The sequence below is a fragment of the Lithobates pipiens genome, unplaced genomic scaffold (assembly GCF_037356315.1).
Source record: "Lithobates pipiens isolate NorthernLeopardFrog02 unplaced genomic scaffold, aLitPip1_a1.2 Scaffold_25, whole genome shotgun sequence".
NCBI lineage: Eukaryota > Metazoa > Chordata > Amphibia > Anura > Ranidae > Lithobates > Lithobates pipiens.
Window position 1 is genome coordinate 150583077 of NW_027507787.1, and position 21859 is coordinate 150604935.

Sequence of the window (21859 nt, forward strand, 5' to 3'; positions counted from 1 at the left end):
GTGGAGGAGAGCACTGGGGGGGGGCAGGAGAGTGTGGTGGTGGAGGAGAGCACTGGGGGGGCAGGAGAGTGTGGTGGTGGAGGAGAGCACTGGGGGGGGGGGCAGGAGAGTGTGGTGGTGGAGGAGAGCACTGGGGGGGCAGGAGAGTGTGGTGGTGGAGGAGAGCACTGGGGGGGGGCGCAGGAGAGTGTGGTGGTGGAGGAGAGCAGGGGGAGGGGCAGGAGATGGTGGTGGTGGAGGAGAGCACTGGGGGGGGGGGGGCAGGAGAGTGTGGTGGTGGAGGAGAGCACTGTGGGGGGGGACAGGAGAGTGTGGTGGTGGAGGAGAGTAGGGGGGGCAGGAGAGTGTGGTGGTGGAGGAGAGCACTGGGGGAGGGGGGCAGGAGAGTGTGGTGGAGGAGAGTGGGGGGGCAGGAGAGTGTGGTGGTGGAGGAGAGCGGGGGCAGGAGAGTGTGGTGGTGGTGGAGGAGAGCACTGGGGGAGGGGGGGCAGGAGAGTGTGGTGGAGGAGAGCGGGGGGGGCAGGAGAGTGTGGTGGTGGAGGAGAGCACTGGGGGAGGGGGGGCAGGAGAGTGTGGTGGAGGAGAGAGGGGGGGCAGGAGAGTGTGGTGGTGGAGGAGAGCACTGCAGCCCCCCCCTTGATCCTCCTATCCAGGCACTGTGGCACACAGGGCGGGCTGTATGGATGGGCATCTCCTCCTCTGGATCACAGCGCTGAATGTTCGGCGGCCGTTCTGTAAAAAAGTCCCGCCACCCCAGACCGGCTCATGTGATAGGCGGAACGTTGATTCTCTCTACTATCACATGAGCCGATCTGGGGGGGCGGGACTGTGTTACAGAGAGGCCGCCGAACACAGAGCCATCCAGCGCTGTGATCCAGAGGAGAGAGCGGAGGATGCAAAAAAAAATGCAGCATGGCGGCGGCATGTGCAACACCTTGGGGATTCCAGAGGGGGGCACTTGACCCCCCTTGCCCCCTGCTGCGGACGCCCATGGCCGCATTGTATCCTTGTGATGTGCTACAGATGTCAGTACAAAGTTAAAGAGGAGGTAAACCCTGGTGGGTTTTACTTCCTCTTCATTTCCCTGCAAAGGTAAAGCATAACGGGCGACTATGCCCCAAAGCACCCACACCCCCATGTTGAGGGCATGTGGCCTGCCAGGTTGCATGCTCGGATAAGGGTCTGGTATGTATTTTGGGGGGGCCTAACGCCACTTTTTTTTTTTTACTTTGGCATTGGGTTCCCCTTAAAACCTGGCGGGGGGGACCGTGCATTTTTTAGTTTTTTTACATTTTTTACTAGGGCGATCAAAGGGTTAACTGTGTGCCTAGCCAGTTTTTTTGTGTGTTCTATTGTATGAGGTGCTTTTACTAGGGGAAGTAATGGATTTTATTCTCTGCTTTGCAATGAAAGAAAATCCATTACTTCCCCCCTGCGAGAACAGAGCCCCCTTACTGTGTCTCTGCCCGCCGATCGGAGATTCATTGCCTGACACCCACTGATCGGCCCGCTAGACAGAAGTGTATCACGTAATCTTCATGGGAGGGCCACTCTATCTGCTATGGGGTGGCCTGGAAGAGGTTAAAAAAAAAAGAAATGAAATATTGATAGTAATCAAAAATAGAAATAAAAAATAAATTGTAAAAAAAAACAATAGCTAAAGGGAAAAGAGGAGAGAGGAGTTTATTAGGGCTGATTATGATTAACTATGGGTTCAGGTGACTACTGTAAAAAAAAAAATGGATTTTCTTCCCTTTCTGTAATGGTGACAATAACCACCAAAATAAATCTAAAGGGTGACTTCCTTATTCCATCCTAAACTGAAAGAAGAAGTTGGCTAGAAATAGACTTTAATAGCTTGTGCAGAGAAAGAATTTCACATGGCATTTCGAAACCTGGGCACACAATGTATACATGGTATATTTTCTGTGTGTCATCTGTCTGTGTCACTGGATAGTTGGGAAGTGACATTCCGAGATCACCATCCTTGCTCTATTCTTCACCGGTGACATCAAGGCATCCCGAGTCACAGCTCCAGGCTGAGCCAGTGATAACACAATCACATCTTGTAGCAGAAAGTACAGAGTGACTTCATACGCTGAGCATTTCTCCAGCCTGATCCAGCGGGTCAGCTAAGACTTATTTTATCCAGCATTATTCAGCCTGAAGAACCTTCCAGGAGAGCTTCTGATGACATTAAAGGGACTCTTTAAAAAAAAAGGAAAACAAATACCTTCAGGTGCCCCACTACTAACTTTGCGAGGCAATGCCACCCAAAAAATAGTAATGGTTAGTGAATGGACATGTTCTGTAATGATGAAGACGTTCCATAGCTTATCCAAGCCATGTCTTCAGTTCTAAATGAGTGTCAGGAAGATACCTCAACGTGTATATCCACACAAATAGCACACAAACACCTTAATCCAATGACCATGGAATGTGTAGATGTTTATTGTCCACGAACAGGTTGGACAATCAACATCTACCAGAAGAACCCTTCCTGTTCAATATTGATTGATGTTGAAGATGTTTTGTAACTTTTCCAAGCGGCTTCTTTAGTTCTAATCAGTGTCAGGAAGACACCTCAACATTAATACCCACATACTTAGTGCCTACACTTTCATCCAATCATCATGGAATGCGTTAAGGTACATGTTGGTTGTCCAAAAACAGGAGGTGTGAAAGTTGTGGAACCACCCTGGTCCAGTTACATCATCCCATCCTTGGTGTCAAGATTCAAAAAGTCTGCATAGGTGAATTTTTAGAAATGTTAAATTGGCATTATACAGTATGTGCATGACCGATTGAGTTGAAGGGCTTCACCCCTGTTCAGAGATAGCTATTCCAGTTTGAAATAGTTGGGCTCTTTCATGACTCTTGCAATGCAGCCAAATCCAACTGCGTTGCAGCATGCCGCCATGTACAGTATCTCACAAAAGTGAGGTACACCCCTCACATTTTTGGAAATATTTTATTATATCTTTTCATGTGACAACACTGTGGAAATTACACTTTTCTACAACGTAAAGTAGTGAGTGTACAGCTTGTATAACAGTGTAAATTTTCTGTCCCCTCAAAATAACTATACACACAGCCATTAATATCTAAATTGCTGGCAACAAAAGTGAGTACACCCCTTAGTGAAAATGTCAAAATCGCGCTCAATTAGCCATTTTCCCTCCCTGGTGTCATGGGACTCATTAGTCTTACAAGGTCTCAGGTGTAAATAGGGAGCAGGTGTGTTAAATTTGGTGTTATCACTCTCACTCTCTCATACTGGTCACTGGAAGTTCAGCATGGCACCTCATGGCAAAGAACTCTGTGAGGATCTGAAAAAAAGAATTGTTGCTCTACATAAAGATGGCCTAGGTTATAAGATTGGCAAGACCCTGAAACTGAGCTGCAGCACAGTGGCCAAGATGGTCGACCAAAGAAGTTGAGTGCACATGCTGAGCATCATATCCAGAGGTTGTCTTTGGGAATTAGACATATGAGTGCTGCCAGCATTGCTGCAGAGGTTGAAGGGGTGGGGGGTCAGCCTGTCAGTGCTCAGACCATGCGCTGCACACTGCATCAAATTGGTCTGCATGGCTGTTGTCCCAGAAGGAAGCCTCTTCTAAAGATGTTTGCTGAAGACAAGCAGACTAAGGACATGGATTAATGGAACCATGTCCTGTGGTCTGATGAGACCAAGATAAACTTATTTGGTTCAGATAGTGTCAAGGGTGTGTGGCAGCAACCAGGTGAGGAGTACAAAGAAAAGTGTGTCTTGTTACAGTGAAGCATGGTGGTGGGAGTGTCATGGTCCGGGGCTGCATGAGTGCTGCCAGCACTGGGGAGCAACAGTTCATTGAGGGAACCATAAATGCCAACATGTACTGTGGCATACTGAAGCAGAGCACGATCTTCTCCATTCAGAGACTGGGCTGCAGGGCAGTATTCCAACAAGATAACTACGCCAAACACACCTCCAAGACGACCGCTGCCTTTATAAAGAAGCTGAGGGTAAAGGTGATGGACTGGCCAAGCATGTCTCCAGACCTAAACCCTACTGAGCATCTGTGGGGCATCCTCAAACGGAAGGTGGAGGAGCGCAAGGTCTCTAACATCCACCGGATCTGTGATGTCGTCATGGAGGAGTGGAAAAGGACTCCAGTGACAACCTGTGAAGCTCTGGTGAACTCCATGCCCAAGAGGGTTAAGGCAGTGCTGAACAATAATGGTGGCCACACAAAGGTTTGACACTTTGGGCCCAATTAGGACATTTTCACTTAGGGGTGTACTCAATTTTGTTGCCAGCAGTTTAGACATTAATGGCTGTGTGTTGAGTTATTTTGAGGGGACAGCAAATTTACACTGTTATGCAAACTGTACACTCACTACTTTACATTGTAGCAAAGTGTCATTTCTTCAGTGTTGTTGCATGAAAAGATGGAATAAAATATTTACAAAAATGTGAGGGGTGTACTCACTGTATGCACCACTGTGTTGTGTTCTTAAAAAAGGAGTGCAGTTTCCTATGTGCTGAGGTGTGCTGACTGACCTTTCAAAAATAATATGCTGACTTAGGCCTCTTTCACACGGGGCGGGTCAGTAATGATCTGCCCCGTGATGATCCGCTCGCTCAGCGGGGATCGCTCCGTTGTCCCCGCTGAGCCGGCTGCGGACAGGGCGGTCTCCGCACACTGTGCAGGGACCGCCCTGTCAGCTCTCCGCTCTCCTCTATGGGGATCGGATGAGCACGGACCGTGTGTTCGTGTTCATCCGATCCGCTCTGCAGACGGATAGAAAAATAGGGTTTTCCTCCGTCTGCAGAATCGGACTGTTGTGGAGGCGGAGGAAATCGGGTGTCTGCCAATGTTCATCCGCAGACACCCGCTATCCCATAGGGATGAATGTATGCCCGTATTTCATCTGCAAACGGATGGATGAAATACGGACATATCATCCGCATGTGTGAAAGGGGCCTTAATGTGTAACTTAAAGCTGAACTCCAAGAATTAGGTTACCCTGGTAGTGGGGCACCCACACGGCTCATTTTAGTCTAAGAGAACTTAAAAAAAAAAACAGTTTTTTTTATCTTATCTCTTGCTCTTGCAGGCTTCCTCCTGGCTGCGTAATCAGAAAGCTTAATTTTGCTGCACAGTGGATAGAATCTCCTGTTGTCATCATGTAGGTCCATCATTGTAGGGGAGGATGGCAAGGGCCTGTCCCCAACCTGGATCATTGGAGAGAAGACGACAGTAACATTTGCTGGGGGGGGGGGGGGGGGGGTGAGAAAGGAATGACACATGTAAAAATGCCTTTTGGGGCCTATTTTGGGGCAGTTTCAACTGCATAGGAGCCTCCACAGAGTTTAACCAAGTTTAACCACTTGCTGACAATGCTATAACCGAATGACAGCTACAGCACGGATGGCTAGTTCTGAGGGGCCGTCGAAGGATGGCCGCCTGTAATCACACCCACAGCTGGGCGTGTGTGGCGCTCTCCGTGATCAGTGTCCGAAAGACTCTGCTGATCACAGATTGAGGTAAAGAGCCAATTAGTGGCTCTTTACCCTGTGATCAGCTGTGTCCAATCACAGCCGATCACGGATGTAAATAGAATCTGATTATCTGCACTCCTTTCCTCGAAAGGAGATTATCTGCACTCCTTTCCTGAAAGCATGAATGGCTTCTCCAAAAGGAACGTGTACATTGATAATCAGGGCACTGATTATCAGTGTCCTGATTAACGGAGCAGTCCAACCAGTGCCCACTAGTGCTGCCAAGGTGTGCCCACCAGTGCTGCCAATAAGTGCCCATCAGTGCTGCCAATCAGTGCCTCCTCATCAGTGTCACCCATCAGAGCCACTTACCAGTGGCCATCAGTGAAACCTATCAGTACCGCCAATCAGTGTCTATTCGTGCCACCTATCAGTGCCCACCTGTGCTGCCCATGAGTGCCGTCTATCAGTGTCCATCAGGGCCACCTATTAGTGCAGCCTCGCCAGTGCCGCCTCATCAGTGCCTATCAGTACAGACTCATCAGTGCACATCAGTGAAGGAGAAAAATGACCTGTTTCCAAAATTTTATAACAAACTATGAAAACGTTTATCTAATTTTTTTCTAAATGTCCAATCATTTTTTGTTTATTTAGCAAAAAATAGAAAACCCAGCAGTGATTAAATGCCACCAAAAGAAAAAAAATCATAACAATGTTGTTTTAGCATAGTATTGCATGACCGAGCAATTTTCATTCACAGTGCAACAGCACTGAAGTAGGCAAGTGGTTCATCTAGCCCTGAGCATTGCAACATTATTTACAAATGCATTCAAGCTTTTCCTTCCATTTTCCATTTTTTGTTGATGTGACACTAAAATAAATAATAAAGAAAATGAGCAAAAATTTAATATTGGTTAGAAAATATTATTAAATAAATAAAAATCCAGAAAATAATATTTAAGGGAGAAGGATAAGAAGTTAATTAGGGCTGATTAGGGTAAACTAATGCCGTGTACACACGATCGAATTGTCCGGTAGACTAATGCCGCGTACACACGAGCGGACTGTATGGCGTACTTAGTCCGTCGAAAAACATTTCAGCGGACAATCCGCTCGTGTGTGGGCTTCAGCGGACTTTTTCAGAGTGCAGTCCGGCGTACTAAGAATTTCGGATTTTTCAAAATTCTGTCCGTCCTACTTTGGTTTCAGCGGACAATCCGCTCGTCAGTATGCTAGTTCGACGGACTAAGAATGGCGCATGCCCAGAAAGGATTTACACGGCGGAAGGGTGCTTTGCTGTGTCTTGGACTTCCTATTTCTAGTCCCGTCGTACGTGCTGTACACATCATCGCGCAAGCTTTCGACGGACTGTTTGTGCATCTGTGTGTGGTGAAGTCCGTTCAGTCGAAAGTACGACGGACTGTCCGTCGGATTGTATGACGAACTAAGTACGCCATACAGTCCGCTCGTGTGTACGCGGCATTAGTCCGGCAAACAATCCGCCAGACTTTCTAACAAATGGACTTGGCCACACACGGACACTCCGAAAGTCCGGTGATTTCTAACACGATGACGTACAGCATGTACGACGGGACTAGAAAAAGCAAGTTCAACAGCCAGTAGCCAATAGCTTCCTTCTCGTACTTGCTTCAGAGCATGCGTCATTCTTAGTCCGCCGGACTAGCACACTGACGAACGGATTGTCCGCTGAAAGCCAAGTCCGGCGGACAAATTTTAAGTCAAAATGACTTTCTACGTCTGCCGGACTTTACAATGAAAAAGTCCGCTGGAGCTCACACATGATCGAATTGTCCGGCATAATGCGATCGTGTGTACGCGGCATAAGGCTTAAAAATAAATGTTAGAAAAATGTACGTTGTCAGGTTCACATCTGGCGACATGGGATTGTGGACAGAATCACCATGATTCTGCCGACGATTCCAGATCGCACTGCAATAGTGGAAAAATGCACTCCACATGTTTGGGTGCCATTCATTTAGGGCACCTCAAAAGCGGTGCAGTTTTGCCGCTTTTGTTGTACGAAATTACGCAGAAAACCACAACATGCAAAGCTTGTCGTCCCAAATAAGCTCCTGCTCCTTTTTGAGCGATAAGCTTTGTGCAATGAGGATTGCAGCTGGAATATTTTGTGACAATTACTCCAAATCACACCACATTTGAGGTGCTGTTAAATATGAATGGCACCCAAACATACGTGGTGTGTTTTACCACTATTGCAGTGCACATGCTGGTGGAAGCTCATCCCTTGTTTTTGCAAATGAATAAAATTGAGTAGATACAAAAGTAACAATAGTACTTTGTATCTCTCTATATTCTGTCTGAACAATATTTATAAACAATGCTACTTTGTATCTTTCTAATGTTTTTCATACACACTTCTATTTTATTATCCAAACATTTGTGATTCAATCAAAACAATCGTATGAATAATCTGATTGAATAGCCATAACTTTCCTGCTGATCAATTTAAACTTGGTTTAGATTGGATTCCATTAAATTGTTTTGTTATGCATTGTTTTGCATCATTTGGCAGCACCGAGATGATTCGGTCATACATTTGATTGATTGGATTATGGGGTTGCAGAGAAGAACCAGAGATACGATCATTAACTTTTGATCATATCTTCCAGCTGTGGATCCAACTGCAATTTCCTGTGTGTGGCATATCGATGGATTGTTTTGTTCAACTATAGATTGATAATTCCCATTAAGAGTGATCTTTTAGAAAAAAAATGTATAATTTATTGATGCATGTTTCAATACAGTACAGTGGGAAAGGTTACACCTCTGAAAGCATTTTTATTGATGTCAATGTATAATTTTTCCAGTGAAAACAGCTTGCATTATTTCTTGTACGGGTGTCACAAGTTCAGGAAGTTAGGGAAAATTTCCTCAGTGTAGTCACAAATACCTGTAGGAATAAAACTCTTTCCCTGCCCAAAAAGTATTACTGAAAAATAAATTTGGCTGGTGGTGAGAAACTTGTACTGATAGACTAAGTGGACTACCATCACTGACCACTCCTTATGGAAATGCTAGCTGTCTGGTTGTTATGTTGTTGTTGTCTCTCTTCCTGCCTGGTAATAAGTTGTCACCAGGACAGGAAATTAGGGGAAATCTAAGTTCAAAAATAAAGGGAAATGGGAGCAACAGACATGGGTGTCGGCAGAACATTTCTTTGGGGGGGGAGGGGCTGGTTTCATTTTAAGGTCACCCATGCTTTGACCCTTTTCCTCAATGTCATTATCACATTGTCATGGTCATAGACTGCAGACGTAGTACAGGAGATGGTCAGAGATGGCAGACATGGCCCAAGAGACTGTCAGAGACTGTGGACATGGCCCAAGAGACTGTCAGAGACTGCAGACATGGTACAAGAGACTGTCAGAGACTGCGGACATGGCACAAGAGACTGTCAGACTGTGTACATGGCCCAAGTGACTGTCAGAGACTGCATACATGGCACAAGAGACTGTCAGAGACTGCGGATATGGCCCAAGAGACTGTCAGTGACTGCATACATGGCTTAAGAGACTGTAAGAGACTGCAGACATGGCACAAGAGATGACCAGAGATTGCATACATGGCCCTAGAGACTGTCAGAAACTGCATACATGGCTCAATAGACTATAAGGCCGCGTACACACGGGCGGACTGTTCGCCCAACTTTGTCCGCTGAACAGTGTTTCAGCGGACAGTCCGCTCGTGTGTGGGCTTCAGCGGACAGTCTGACGAACAAAGTTTTTCGGAAATCCCGTAAAACTGTCCGCTGAAACTTGGTTTGAGCGGACAGTCCGCCCGTGTGTAGGCTTGTTCGTCAAACTAAGTTCCGCGCATGCTCAGAAAGGATTTACACGGCGAAGGTTGCATTGCAGTGTATTGGACGTCGTATTTCTCGTCCCGTCATACGTGCCGTTCACGTCATCGCGCAAGTTTCAGCGGACTGTTCGTTCGTCGTGTGTGGTCAAGTCCGTCCATGCTAATTTTGAGCGGACTGTCCGCTCAAACTGTTTGACGAACAAAGTTGGGCGAACAGTCCACCCGTGTGTACGCGGCCTAAGAGACTGTGGACATGGCAGACATGTGGGGGGTGACAGAGAGAGACGGGGGACAGAGAGAGAGGGGCTGACATAAAGAGACATAAGGGGATGACAGAGAGAAAGGGGGTGACAGAGGGGGTGACAGAAAGAGACAGGGCTGACAGAGAGAGACAGAGGGGGTGACAGAGAGAAAGGAGGCAACAGAGGGGGGTGACAGAAAAAGAGACGGGGGGGTGACAGAGAGAGACTGGGTGGCAGAGAGAGAGGGGGTGAAAAAGACAGAGGAGTGACAGAGAGAGAGAGGGGGGTAACAGAGTAGGGGGGCCTGTAGATTCTTAGAGGGTTCCCATGAGTTATCCTCAGTGGGATACCCCTTCCACTTAATCAGATACTGGAGTTGTCTGCCCACCTTCCTGCAACTCAGGATCTTCTCTACTTCAAACTTGGATTCACCATCAATAAGAACTGGTGGAGGAGGTGGCTTCTCTCTGTCTGGAAATGGGCTAGGCACAACAGGTTTCAGAAGGGATGCATGAAAGACCGCATGTATTTTATAGGATTTGGGTAGATCAAGTTCAAAAGCTATGGGGTTAACCATCCTCTTGATTCTGAAAGGACCAATGAATTTAGGCCCCAGTTTTGTGACAGAATAGGCAATTTAAGGTTAGCAGATGACAGCCAGACTTCTTCATCAATTTTAAAAGCTGGATTTTCCTTCCTACCTTTATTGCAGTATTTGCTGTACCCATCCTGGGCCTTTTGCATAGTCTCCTGTATTTTTAGAAAGTTTGATTGTACAGAAGCAATGCGGTCTTGCACTGCAGGAACGAAGGCGTCAGGAAGGGATCCTGGAAGAAACGAGGGATGGAAACCAAAATTAGCCCAAAAGGGTGTGTGTTTAGTAGCAGTATGAACTGAGTTGTTATATGCGAATTCAGCATATGGCAGAAGAGTGGACCAATCATCCTGGGACTCGGAACAAAGTTCAACGGAGATATTGCTCCAAGGTTTGGTTAGTCTTCTCCATCTGGCCATTACTCTGTGGGTGGTATGCAGAAGAGAGGCACACTTTAATTTCCAGGGATTTGCACAGCTCTCTCCAGAACTTAGAAGTAAACTGAACACCTCTGTCTGAGGTGATGCTTTTGGGGACACCATGGAGTCAAACAATTTCTTTGAGAGAGGCATCGGCAGTGGTTGAAGGGAGTGGGAGTCCCAACCATGGGTATGAAATGTACCATCTTGGAGAGCCGGTCAATGATGACAAAGATGGTAGTGAATCCCTCCGATGGGGGCAAGTCTACAATAAAGTCCATGGAGACCTCTGCCCAAGGCCTTTCAGGAATAGACAAGGGTTTAAGCAGACCCCATGACTTGGCATTGGATCCTTTTCTGCATTGGCGTGGGATACAGGAAGAAACATACTCTCTACAGTCCCGCTTCCAGCCTGGCCACCAAAAAGAGCGAGAGACGAATTCCCCAGTCTTTAGAGACCCGAAGTGACCGGCTAACTTATGGTCATGAAAAGTCCTGAGGATCAAGAGCCTTACTTCAGATGGAACAACGATTTTATTTCCGGCCCAGAGTAAGTCATCAAGTCTCTTCAAGGTCGGGATGGTGGTTGGGGGCTGCTTTGATGGTGGACATGAGATCGGCCTGGCTAATTAGACAGAAGTTTTGTGGGGATATAATGGTACTGGGTTCAGTCTCCTGGGCGGCCTCGTTAAACATCCAGGAGAGTGCATCCACTTTACCGTTTTTTGAACAGGGTCTATAGGAAATATGAAAATTAAATCTGGAAAATAAGAGGGCCCATCGGGCTTGCCTGGGTTTCAAACGTTTGGCCGTCCTAAGATATTCCAGGTTCTTATGATCGATCCAGATCATGACAGGATGGGCTTCCCCTTCCGGCAAATACCTCCACTCCACAAGAGCAAATTTGATAGCTAGCTATTCCCTATCACCCACATCATAATTCCTCTCTGGAGGAATTCGTTTCCGGGAAGCGAAAGCGACGGGGTGTAAGAGAGCCTTGGGCCCCTGCCTCTGGGAAAGAATAGATCCGGTGGCTGTTTCAGAGGCATCCACTTCAAGTATGAAGGGCAAGGCAGGATGTGGATGCAGTAGGATTGGAGCAGACGAGAACAAGGTCTTTAGCTTGAGGAAGGCTTCTTGGGCCTCCGGGGTCTAGTCGAAATGACAGTGCTGGCGTGTCAGCTGGGTAATAGGAGCTACAATAGATGAGAATCCGGCAATGAATCTCCGATTGAAATTACAGAAACCGATGAATCGTTGGACCCCTTTTTTGTCCCCGGGAGCTGGCCATTCCTGGGTGGCTTTGACCTTTTGGGGTCCATTGCGACCCCATTGGTGGAAATGATGAACCCCAAAAATTGTACTGTTGTTTTTTCAAACTCGCATTTCTCTGCTTTAAGGTAAAGTTTGTGCTTTCTGAGGATTGCAAGAATCTGCTTAGCGTGCACTTGATGGAGTTCCAAGGTAGCGGAAAAGATAAGGATATCATCAAAGTATACTACTAAGAATCAAGATATTCCAGAAAAATTTCGTTTACTGGGTGCTGAAAGGTTGCTGGGGCGTTGCAGAGCCCGAAAGGCATCACCAGGTACTCATAATCCCCGAATCTGGATTTGAAGGCGGTTTTCCATTCGTCTCTGGCCCAGATCCGGATGAGGCTGTAGGCCCCACGAAGATCTAATTTAGAAAAGATTCGGGCGGATCAGAAACGCTGGAACAATTCTGGGATGAGAGGAAGTGGGTACCTGTTTTACTTGTTCAGCTCTCTATAGTCAATACAGGGTCTTAATTAGTGATGGACGAACTTCCGACGGGACGTTTCGCAAACGCAAAACGCGAACGCGGCCGATAGTTCGCGAACCGTAACGTTCGCGGTGGGCCCCATTGACTTCAATGGGAGGCGAACTTTACAAACCTACAGGTCAAATTTGCAGCCACAAAATAATCACTAGCTGTGCACACATAGTCCCACCACATGGCCAATGACATAACACATGTATGAGGTGAATCTGGGATCGACAACTACAAGCATTCTTTTTTTATATGTGAAATTGTGAAAATTCAGGACTGTGGAGCGTATGAAGGCAATGGAGGAGAGGGAAGGTCAGGGTAGGCAAAGAAGAGGGTGCAGGAGATGATCAACCGCACCGTGATAGAGAGCACTGACATCAGCAGCGTGACATACAGCGATGACACCTGCACTGTGATAGAGTGATCTGACACCAGCACCGTGATAGAGAGCACTGACATCAGCAGCGTGACATACAGCAATGACACCTGCACCGTGATAGAGTGATCTGACACCAGCACCGTGATAGAGAGCACTGACATCAGCAGCGTGACATACAGCAATGACACCTGCACCGTGATAGAGTGATCTGACACCAGCACCGTGATAGAGAGCACTGACATTAGCAGCGTGACATACATCAATGACACCTGCACAGTGATAGAGTGATCTGACACCAGCACCGTGATAGAGAGCACTGACATTAGCAGCGTGATATACAGCAATGACACCTGCACCGTGATAGAGTGATCTGACACCAGCACCGTGATAGAGAGCACTGACATCAGCAGCGTGACATACAGCAATGACACCTGCACCGTGATAGAGTGATCTGACACCAGCACCGTGATAGAGAGCACTGACATCAGCAGCGTGACAAAAAGCACTGACACCAGCACCGTGATATACAACATTGACACCTGCACCGTAAGCAGCTCCAGGAGGAAGTCAGCACAGCACAGGGATGGTGGGAGCCCCTCATAATAAGCAGCCCCAGGAGGAAGTCAGCATAGCACAGGGATGGTGGGAGCCCCTCATAATAAGCAGCCCCAGGAGGAAGTCAGCACAGCACAGGGATGGTGAACTTTACAAACCTACAGGTCATATTTGCAGCCACAAAATAATTACTAGCTGTGCACACATAGTCCCACCACATGGCCAATGACATAACACATGTATGAGGTGAATCTGGGAGTGACCACTACAAGCATTCTTTTTTTATATGTGAAATTCTGAAACTTCAGGACTCATGAGGCAATGGGGGCGAGGGAAGGTCAGGGTAGGCAAAGAAGAGGGTGCAGGAGATAATCATCACCAGCACCGTGATATAGAGCACTGACACCTGCACCGTGATAGAGTGATCTGAAACCAGCACCGTGATAGAGAGCACTGACATCAGCAGCGTGACATAAAGCACTGACACCAGCACCGTGATATACAGCACTGACACCTGCACCGTGATAGAGTGCACTGACACCAGCACCAAGATAGAGAGCACTAACAGCAGCACTGATACCAGCAACTTGCTGCTGGGCCCCAAAAATATGAAACCACTCAACCTCTTCAAACAGGAGGGTACAGGCATATAGTATGGTGTGTTTTTTTTTTTTGGACAAGGAAGTGAGCCAAATGAAGAAAGAAGGTCTGTGTGCTCGATTAAAAAAATTGTTTATAGACATATACATGGTCTACTGGTCACATGTGTTGAATTCCTCCGAGATCCATGCCTCATTAATTATTAGAAATGTGAGGTAGTTAACACTGTCGTGAGCTAGGCGAGTACGCTTATCGGTCACGATCCCCCCTGCTGCGCTGAACGTCCTTTCAGACAGGACACTGGACAAGGGGCAAGCCAACAGTTCGATTGCAAATTGGGCAAGCTCTGGCCAGAAGTCAAGCCTGCTCACCCAGTAGTCCAGGGGTTCATCACTCCTCAGAGCGTCCACATCGGCCGTTAACCCGATGTAGTCGGACACCTGACGGTCTAGGCGTTCCCTGATGCTGGATCCGGATGACACCTGTCGATGGGTCGGCTGAAAGAATGACCTCATATCAGAAGTCACCAACACATCTTCAAACCGGCCTCTTCTTGCAGGCGCTGTTGGATTGGTACCCGCAACTCCTTCTCTGGGAGTGGGAATTGCTCCTTTGCCAGCGCACGCAAAAGCAGAATGCAGCATTTCTCAAAGCAAGGCCTGGAAGTGCTCCATTCTGCCAGCCCTCTGTGACGGCGGTAACATTTCCGCCATTTTGTGTTTGTAGCGGGGGTCTAAGTACGTTGCCACCCAGTACTGGTCCTTGACCCTTATGCTTTTTATACGGGGGTCCCTATTAAAACACTGGAGCATGAAGGCCCCCATTTGCACTAAACTGGAAGCAATGTGCTGGCCTGGCTCCTGCATTGAATTGGGAAGCAGTCAGCAGTAGTGCACCTCAACTCTATATATTGTGGACCTATACCAGTCCTTAAGGATTAGCAGACTGTACCTCACTCAACCCTATATATTCTAGTACGCTATACCTTACCAGTCCTTAGAAGGACCTTTGTGCAACTAGTAGGTTGTGATTAGCAGACTGTACCTCAGTCCCTATACTCATAAAGGACTACTGCAGAATAGGGCAGCAGTCAGCAGTAGTGCACCTCAACCCTATATATTGTGGACCTATACCAGTCCTTAAGGATTAGCAGACTGTACCTCACTCAACCCTATATACTCTAGTACGCTATACCTTACCAGTCCTTAGAAGGACCTTTGTGCAACTAGTAGGTTGTGATTAGCAGACTGTACCTCAGTCCCTATACTCATAAAGGACTACTGCAGCAGAAGGGCAGCAGTCAAGTATAATATTCTTTCTATATTTGGAAGAAAGAATATTATACGTGTACAAACCTATTACCATACCAGTGCTGAAAAGGACCTTTGTGGACCTAATAGTAACAGCTACTGATTAAACTGACTGTCCCTCACTGCCACACACAGCTTCCTGTCTGTCCCTATTTACACTGACAAAACACAGGCTGCTGCAACAATAACTTGAATAGCACTCAAAACTATATCCTGTACTACTACACCATACCAGTCCTGAAAAGGACTTTTGTGGACCTAATAGTAACAGCTAATGATTAAACTGACTGTCCCTCTCTGCAACACACAGCGTCCTATCTGTCCCTCTCTCAGCACAGACAAAAGACAACCTGCTGCAACAATGACTTGAATAGCAGTGCCTCAAACCTATATCCTGAACTACACCTATACCATACCAGTCCTTAAAAGAACTTTTGTGGACCTAATAGCTAGCGATTTGGGTCACTGCAGTCTCTCCCTGCTCCACACAGCAACCTCTCCCTATAGTGACAGTAGAAAGAATGTAAAATGGCTGCCGGATCGGGTCTATTTATAAGTTAGGGGGAATGTCCAAGTGTCCATGTGTTGTAATGTCTCAATTGACTGTCCTGTACCACATGATGAATGTGTCATCATAGGTCAAAGTTCTTTTACACAGTAAACACGTAAGTCCGCCGGGCGAACAGCGGTAATAGTCCGCCGATCGGGCAGACCGCGAACAGCTGAAATTCGCCGCGGACCGACCGCCGGGCGAACCGTTCGGCCATCCCTAGTCTTAATGAGCCGTCCTTCTTTTCTACAAAGAAAATACCAGCTCCAGACGGTGATGAGGATGGACAAATAAACCCCTTCTCCAGATTTTCGTCGATGTATGCTTTGAGAGCTTTTAGTTCTGTTTCCGATAGCGGGAAAATACAGCCAAAAGGGATTTCAGAGCCTGGCAAAAGATCAATGGGACAGTCGTAGGACCGGTTGGGTGGTAGACAGTCAGCCTGCTGTTTATCAAAGACGTCCCTGAATTCCAGGTAAGTAGGAGGCACATGTTTCAGACTGTCAGGTATAGGTGCCAACATGGAGCAAGAAGCTGGAGGAGGTCGAAAGCAGTGTTGGGAGCAATACTGAGAAGGGAAGGAGACCTCTTTACTTTTCCAACAGATTTGTGGTTCATGTGCCTGTAACCAGGGGAGCCCTAAGATGATGGGGAACATGGGAGAAGGGATAATATCAAGGCATAGGAACTTCTGCTGGCCAGAGTCTGTGGAAATAAAGATGGGTCTGGTTTCCTGCTTAACAAGTCCAGAGCGAGGGATGGACTATCTGCAAGGTGTACCTGGAGACTTTGGTTCTTGAGGACAAGAGGGATGTGTAGTCTGGTAGCGAGTGAGGCATCCAGAAAGCAGCTGCACACTCCAGAATCAATTATGGCCGGCAGGCGGATTTCCTTTCCCATTAACTGTAGGGAAACAAAGAGGGTGATGTAAGTTTGAGAAAAAGCCAGAGACTTGATAGTTCATAATAAACTGAGAAGAGGACTTACCGGGCCTCACAGGGCAGGTGCAGAGAAAATGTCCTGAACCCCCACAGTAAAGGTACAGGTTGGAGTTCTTCAGGGGTAAGGGGAGCCCGTACTAGTCCTAGTTGCATGGGCTCAGCCTCAGAAGTGGAGACAGGTGGAGCCGTTTATGAAAGATGGACGGGAACTGGTTTAAGCAACATCCAGCTGGGACGAGATGCCTGAAAGCGTTCTGAACGGCGTTCTTGCATACGCCTGCTAGTTTAGTGGCTGCTTGTATTAAGTCCTCCAGGGTGGCAGGAGTGTCCATCCGAGCCAGATCGTCCTTGAGGGCTTCCGACAACCCCTGACGAAACTGGTATTTGGGGGCAGGTTCATTCCAGTCGGTATCGGCCGACCACTTTCGGAATTCTACGATATAATCTTCCACCAACCTCCGCCCTTGGGACAGATTATGCAGGGTGGCTTCAGCCGTTGCCACCCTTTGGGGGTCATCGTGCAGTTGTGCTATACTTTCGAAAAAGGTATACACAGAATTTAGTACAGGGTTCCTCTGTTCCATTAGACCGTGGGCACAGGCTTGTGGTTCTTCAGCCAAGAGGGAGATGATGAACCCTACTTTTACCACCTCGGAGGAGAAGGTTCTAGGCTGGAGAGCCAGGTACAGAGAGCAGGCATTTTTAAAGGCTCTACATTTTTTGCGGTCGCCAGAAAACCGCTCCGGAGTAGGGACCCTGGGTTCTGGAGAGGCCATGATCACTGTAGGGCTGGGAGAGGCTGCGGAAGAGGAGACCCCACTGATGGAAGCGGAGGTTGTGGTAACTGGCGTGGACGGCCCAGTAAGCTGCTGGAGGTGGCTGTCATATTTGAGTATAGCCTGTTTGCAGTTTCTGAACTGCATTGGTGAGAGCAGATACTTGTTGACAGAGGATTTCTAAAGAGGAACACGCACTGTCGGCCTCTGACATGTCTGGTTTGTACTATCAGAGAAGTACTTACCGAGGCCGAGATGCCTAGAGCGTTTCGCCCTTTCGACTAAGCGCAGTTCACCCCCTGGAGGTGATACAGGGAGCAAATGGCACAAAGAGGCACAGGCAACCCAGGTGGCAGGGGAAGCCTTGCGTGAAGGTCTGGTAGAGATGGACACCTTGTGTAGCAACTGGCTGGTAGCTGTAGAGGGCGGAACGCCTGGCTTGGAGTCAAACACTGACAGTCCTAGATACAGGCACAGGCTCAGGTAAGATGTCTTAAGGAGACACAATCAAGTCCGGGTCACAGGCCATGGGTCAGGGCAGGAGACAAGAGGCAGAGGGTCAAACACTGGAGAGAAGCGAAGTCCGTTTAACAAAGCCGGGGGTCAAGTCCAGGAGATAAGCAGCAGCGTCAAAGAACAATCCGGGTCACTATGGGTAATCAGATGCACAAACAGGTTTTCAGGTAACAGGAGCTGAAGACAAACCAGCAATTGATGTGTGCGCCAGAGCAGCTTTTATAGGCCGCCAGGGGGGGCGCTAAACGTGGGCCAATGCGCACAGGCGTGCGCTGTGCGTGCGCCTGAGCGCCGGACCACGAATGCGCATGCGCCGGAGGTCCATTCCACCGCGTATGCGTGCAGGGACATGGCTGAGGCACCTGGATGGCCTGAACCCCTGACACAGAGAGGGATGATGGGGGGTCAGAGAGAGGGACCCCCTAGCCCTGTCTGCAGTCGCTCAAGTGCCCCATGTCCCAGTGGTGTGTGTAATGCTCAGTACAGTACCTTGCATGCCAGTAGGATGTCCATGATGGTAAGCAGCTGGCAAGACCCGTTTTTTCATTCTGGGTGAGGACAGGTGGTGCTCTGTCCCTTCCATCGGATCTATGATGTGACATGGAGCGCTCCCTGACTGATTTTATTTCCTGCCCATCCTTGTTCTCTGAACCCTCGGTCAGTCTGTCCTCCAGGCCTGGGAGCAGTGAGGAGGTGTAAAGAGTCCAGGGGTTCCAGGCTCTGGGAGGCGCCGAGGACGTTGTGCCTGCTGTTCCTGGCATCTTACTGCTCTCCTTTCCTGTTGCTTCCATCTCCTGGCCCGCTCGCTTGCACTATGTAGACCGGGTGATGTCATCCTACCCAACCCTTGAGGCCTTCGCTGTCCCGATCCTCGCACCAGCTGTTCAACGGCCCTGCTAAACTGTGTACAGGTGCGAGAAGGGCCATCCGCATATGATAATGTCCGAGTGGGGAACTCCTGATCCGATCCTTGATTCCAGGGGGGGGGCACTGGCCCCCCCTTGCCTCTACCTGTGGATGCCCATGGCAACAGATAGTTATAAAAACCTTCCAACTACATCTACAGTTAGGAAAAAGTTTTGGCTTGAGTTGAGAGTGAGAGCAGAAAAAGACCTCAGAGACCAAAAGTCTTCCATTGCATCTGCCTATATTTTTAGTTTTTTTTTGTGTGCTTTTGTAACCTTTTGTCTGGTTATATATCTAAATTTTAACTCAAGCATATTTAAACTCACCTACTGTTGGTTGACTCATTACCTCTACTAGAAGTCTGTTCTAAGCATTAACTACACATTCGGTAAATGAATACTTTCTAAAGTTAGTTAGGTCATTATTTAAAATAAGATCTGAGGATAACCCAACCCTATCAGCCATGCCCAGTCTTAACCACAAAAAAATGCCTAAATTTTAAGCCACATCCCACAAAATCACAAACCGATTTTTAAAACACCCTCAAACTATTGTTCACAGACTTCTGGAAGATATTTAAGCTATAAATATATGAACAAAAAATCAAACTGAAAAAATATATGAAAAGATAGCCAATAAAGTGGATGTTGCTTCACTGTTTATGGCTTGTTTAATGGGAATACACAAGGCATATGTAAGATCCCACCTCTGCGTTCAGAAGCCACTTCCACGCCATGTGGCCGTTCACCTCAGCAAAGGCCAAGCCCCACCCTCTCCACCGTATTACTAGAGCCCCAAGATGAGGTGTGGGGTTGGTGGTGTGTGTGGAATATTTGACTCTAAGTTTTTAGAGTGATGTCCCCTGTAAAGTGGGAAAAAAAATACTGCAAATAATCTTTATTTGATTGAACTGTATGTACTACTGGTGAGGACACTGCTGGGTATGTCTGTTTCCTGCAGACAGACCTTTCAAAATGAAAACCCCAGGAAATTGGAGTGAATGGTGACCTTACTATGGACTAGTTTTATTTCATCAATATCTTTTTTTTGTAAGCAATTCTCCAGAACTGAACACAGTATTGTAAATTAGGTCTAACTAAAGATCTACTGTATATGGAGGAGTCAGGACCTCCTTTTTCCTGCTGGTGACCCCCCTAGTGATAATATATATATAGGAATTAGGACCTGCTTCCTCCTGATGGCTGTTATAAACAATATGAACATGACCATATATGGTCAATGATATCATTGGTATCCCTTGATGTCATTGACCAAACATGGTCAATGACCACAAGGTTTTGGGAGGGACCTCACACTTTTTTTTTGCACTGGATTCCCACTTAAAATCCATACCAGACATGAATTGTCCGGTATAGAATTTGGGGGTCCCCCTGCTGTTTTAGGGCCATTTCCTCCAGCCCGAGTTACCCAGCTCTGTGGTGCCCAGGAGGAAGGGAGAGCACCATATGTGCCAGCAGTGCACAGTTGGTCCCGGGCTCCCAGCTCTAGAAGTACCACCTGCAGGCCAGGTACTGACTAACATTGATGGGCACTGGTGAGGCTGCGCTGATGGGCATTGATCAGGCTGCATTAATGGGCACGGGCGGGGATGCATTAATAGGCACTGGTGTGGCTGCATTATTGGGCAATGGTGTGGCTGCACTGATTGGCACTGGTGAGGCTGCATTAATGGGCACTAGTGTGGCTGCGCTGATACGCACTGGTGCAGATGCATTAATGGGCACTGGTGTGGCTGTGCTGTTGGGCACTGATCAGGCTACATTAATAGAAGTAAACTTATGTAGATTTATTACAGTGGTTGTGCATCTGAAAAACAGCAATAACTACAGGCTGATAAAATATGCATATAATGTGAACCTGAATCAATCCACATACATGGTAAAACAATATATACCAATGTACAAACATCAAAGAAATTTGCAAGCATGAGGAGTAATACCCGATGACGTTTCACGAGACCACGCTTGCTCTTCAGGGGTATATGCTTTTCTAAATCTTTGCTAAATCTGTAATACAAGTAGTAAATCAAATGAATGAGTGTACGTTGCATCAAATAGGCAGGAGGTGAGTAATCATTGGGGTCAGGCTAAGGACCCCATACTGATTCCACCGGTGGCGGAAGTAACAAACATCCAGCACGGAGCTGAGGAAATGGAGCAAAAAGGTAACCCCAACTGGGGACATGGCCTTGGTAGATATAAATATTAGTGTCCCTAGAAGTCTCCACTTATCCATGATCATGAACTGTAAAGATGGTAAAAAAAAGTATATGTATATATCAGAAAGACCCTGTGAATAAGGTAAACTTCGTGCTGTGTTGGGTATGCATATTACAAAAATAATAAGAGTGTATGTAGATGCAGGTGATTTTCCTGCATTGTTTCATATACATATAAATGTATAGGGACCAACATAAAGTAAATGCTAGGGATGAAGGTGATGTTGGGGTAACACCAGACCTTGGATCATTTAAGCTGCATTAATGGGTACTGGTGTGGCTGTGCTGATGGGCACTGGTATGGCTGCATTATTGTGCACTGCTGTGACTGCGCTGATGGGCACTGATCAGGCTGCATTAATGGGACTGGTGAAGCTGCATTAATGGACACTGGTGTGGCTGCGCTGATGGGCACTGATCAGGCTACATTAATGGGCACTGGTGTGGCTGCATTAATGGGCACTGGTGTGGCTGCACTGATGGGCACTGGTGTGGCTGCACCGATGGGCACTGGTGTGGCTGCACTGATGGGCACTGGTGTGGCTGTGCTGATGGGCACTGATCAGGCTGCATTGCACTGGTGAGGCTGCATTAATGGGCACTGGTGTGGTTATGCCCTGTCCTATACCCAACAGTGGAATGTTTTTACTTATGTTTTGTGCGCAATTGCGTATAGTTTATATACTGTTTTTGTGCGTATTTGCAAAGTTAAAGT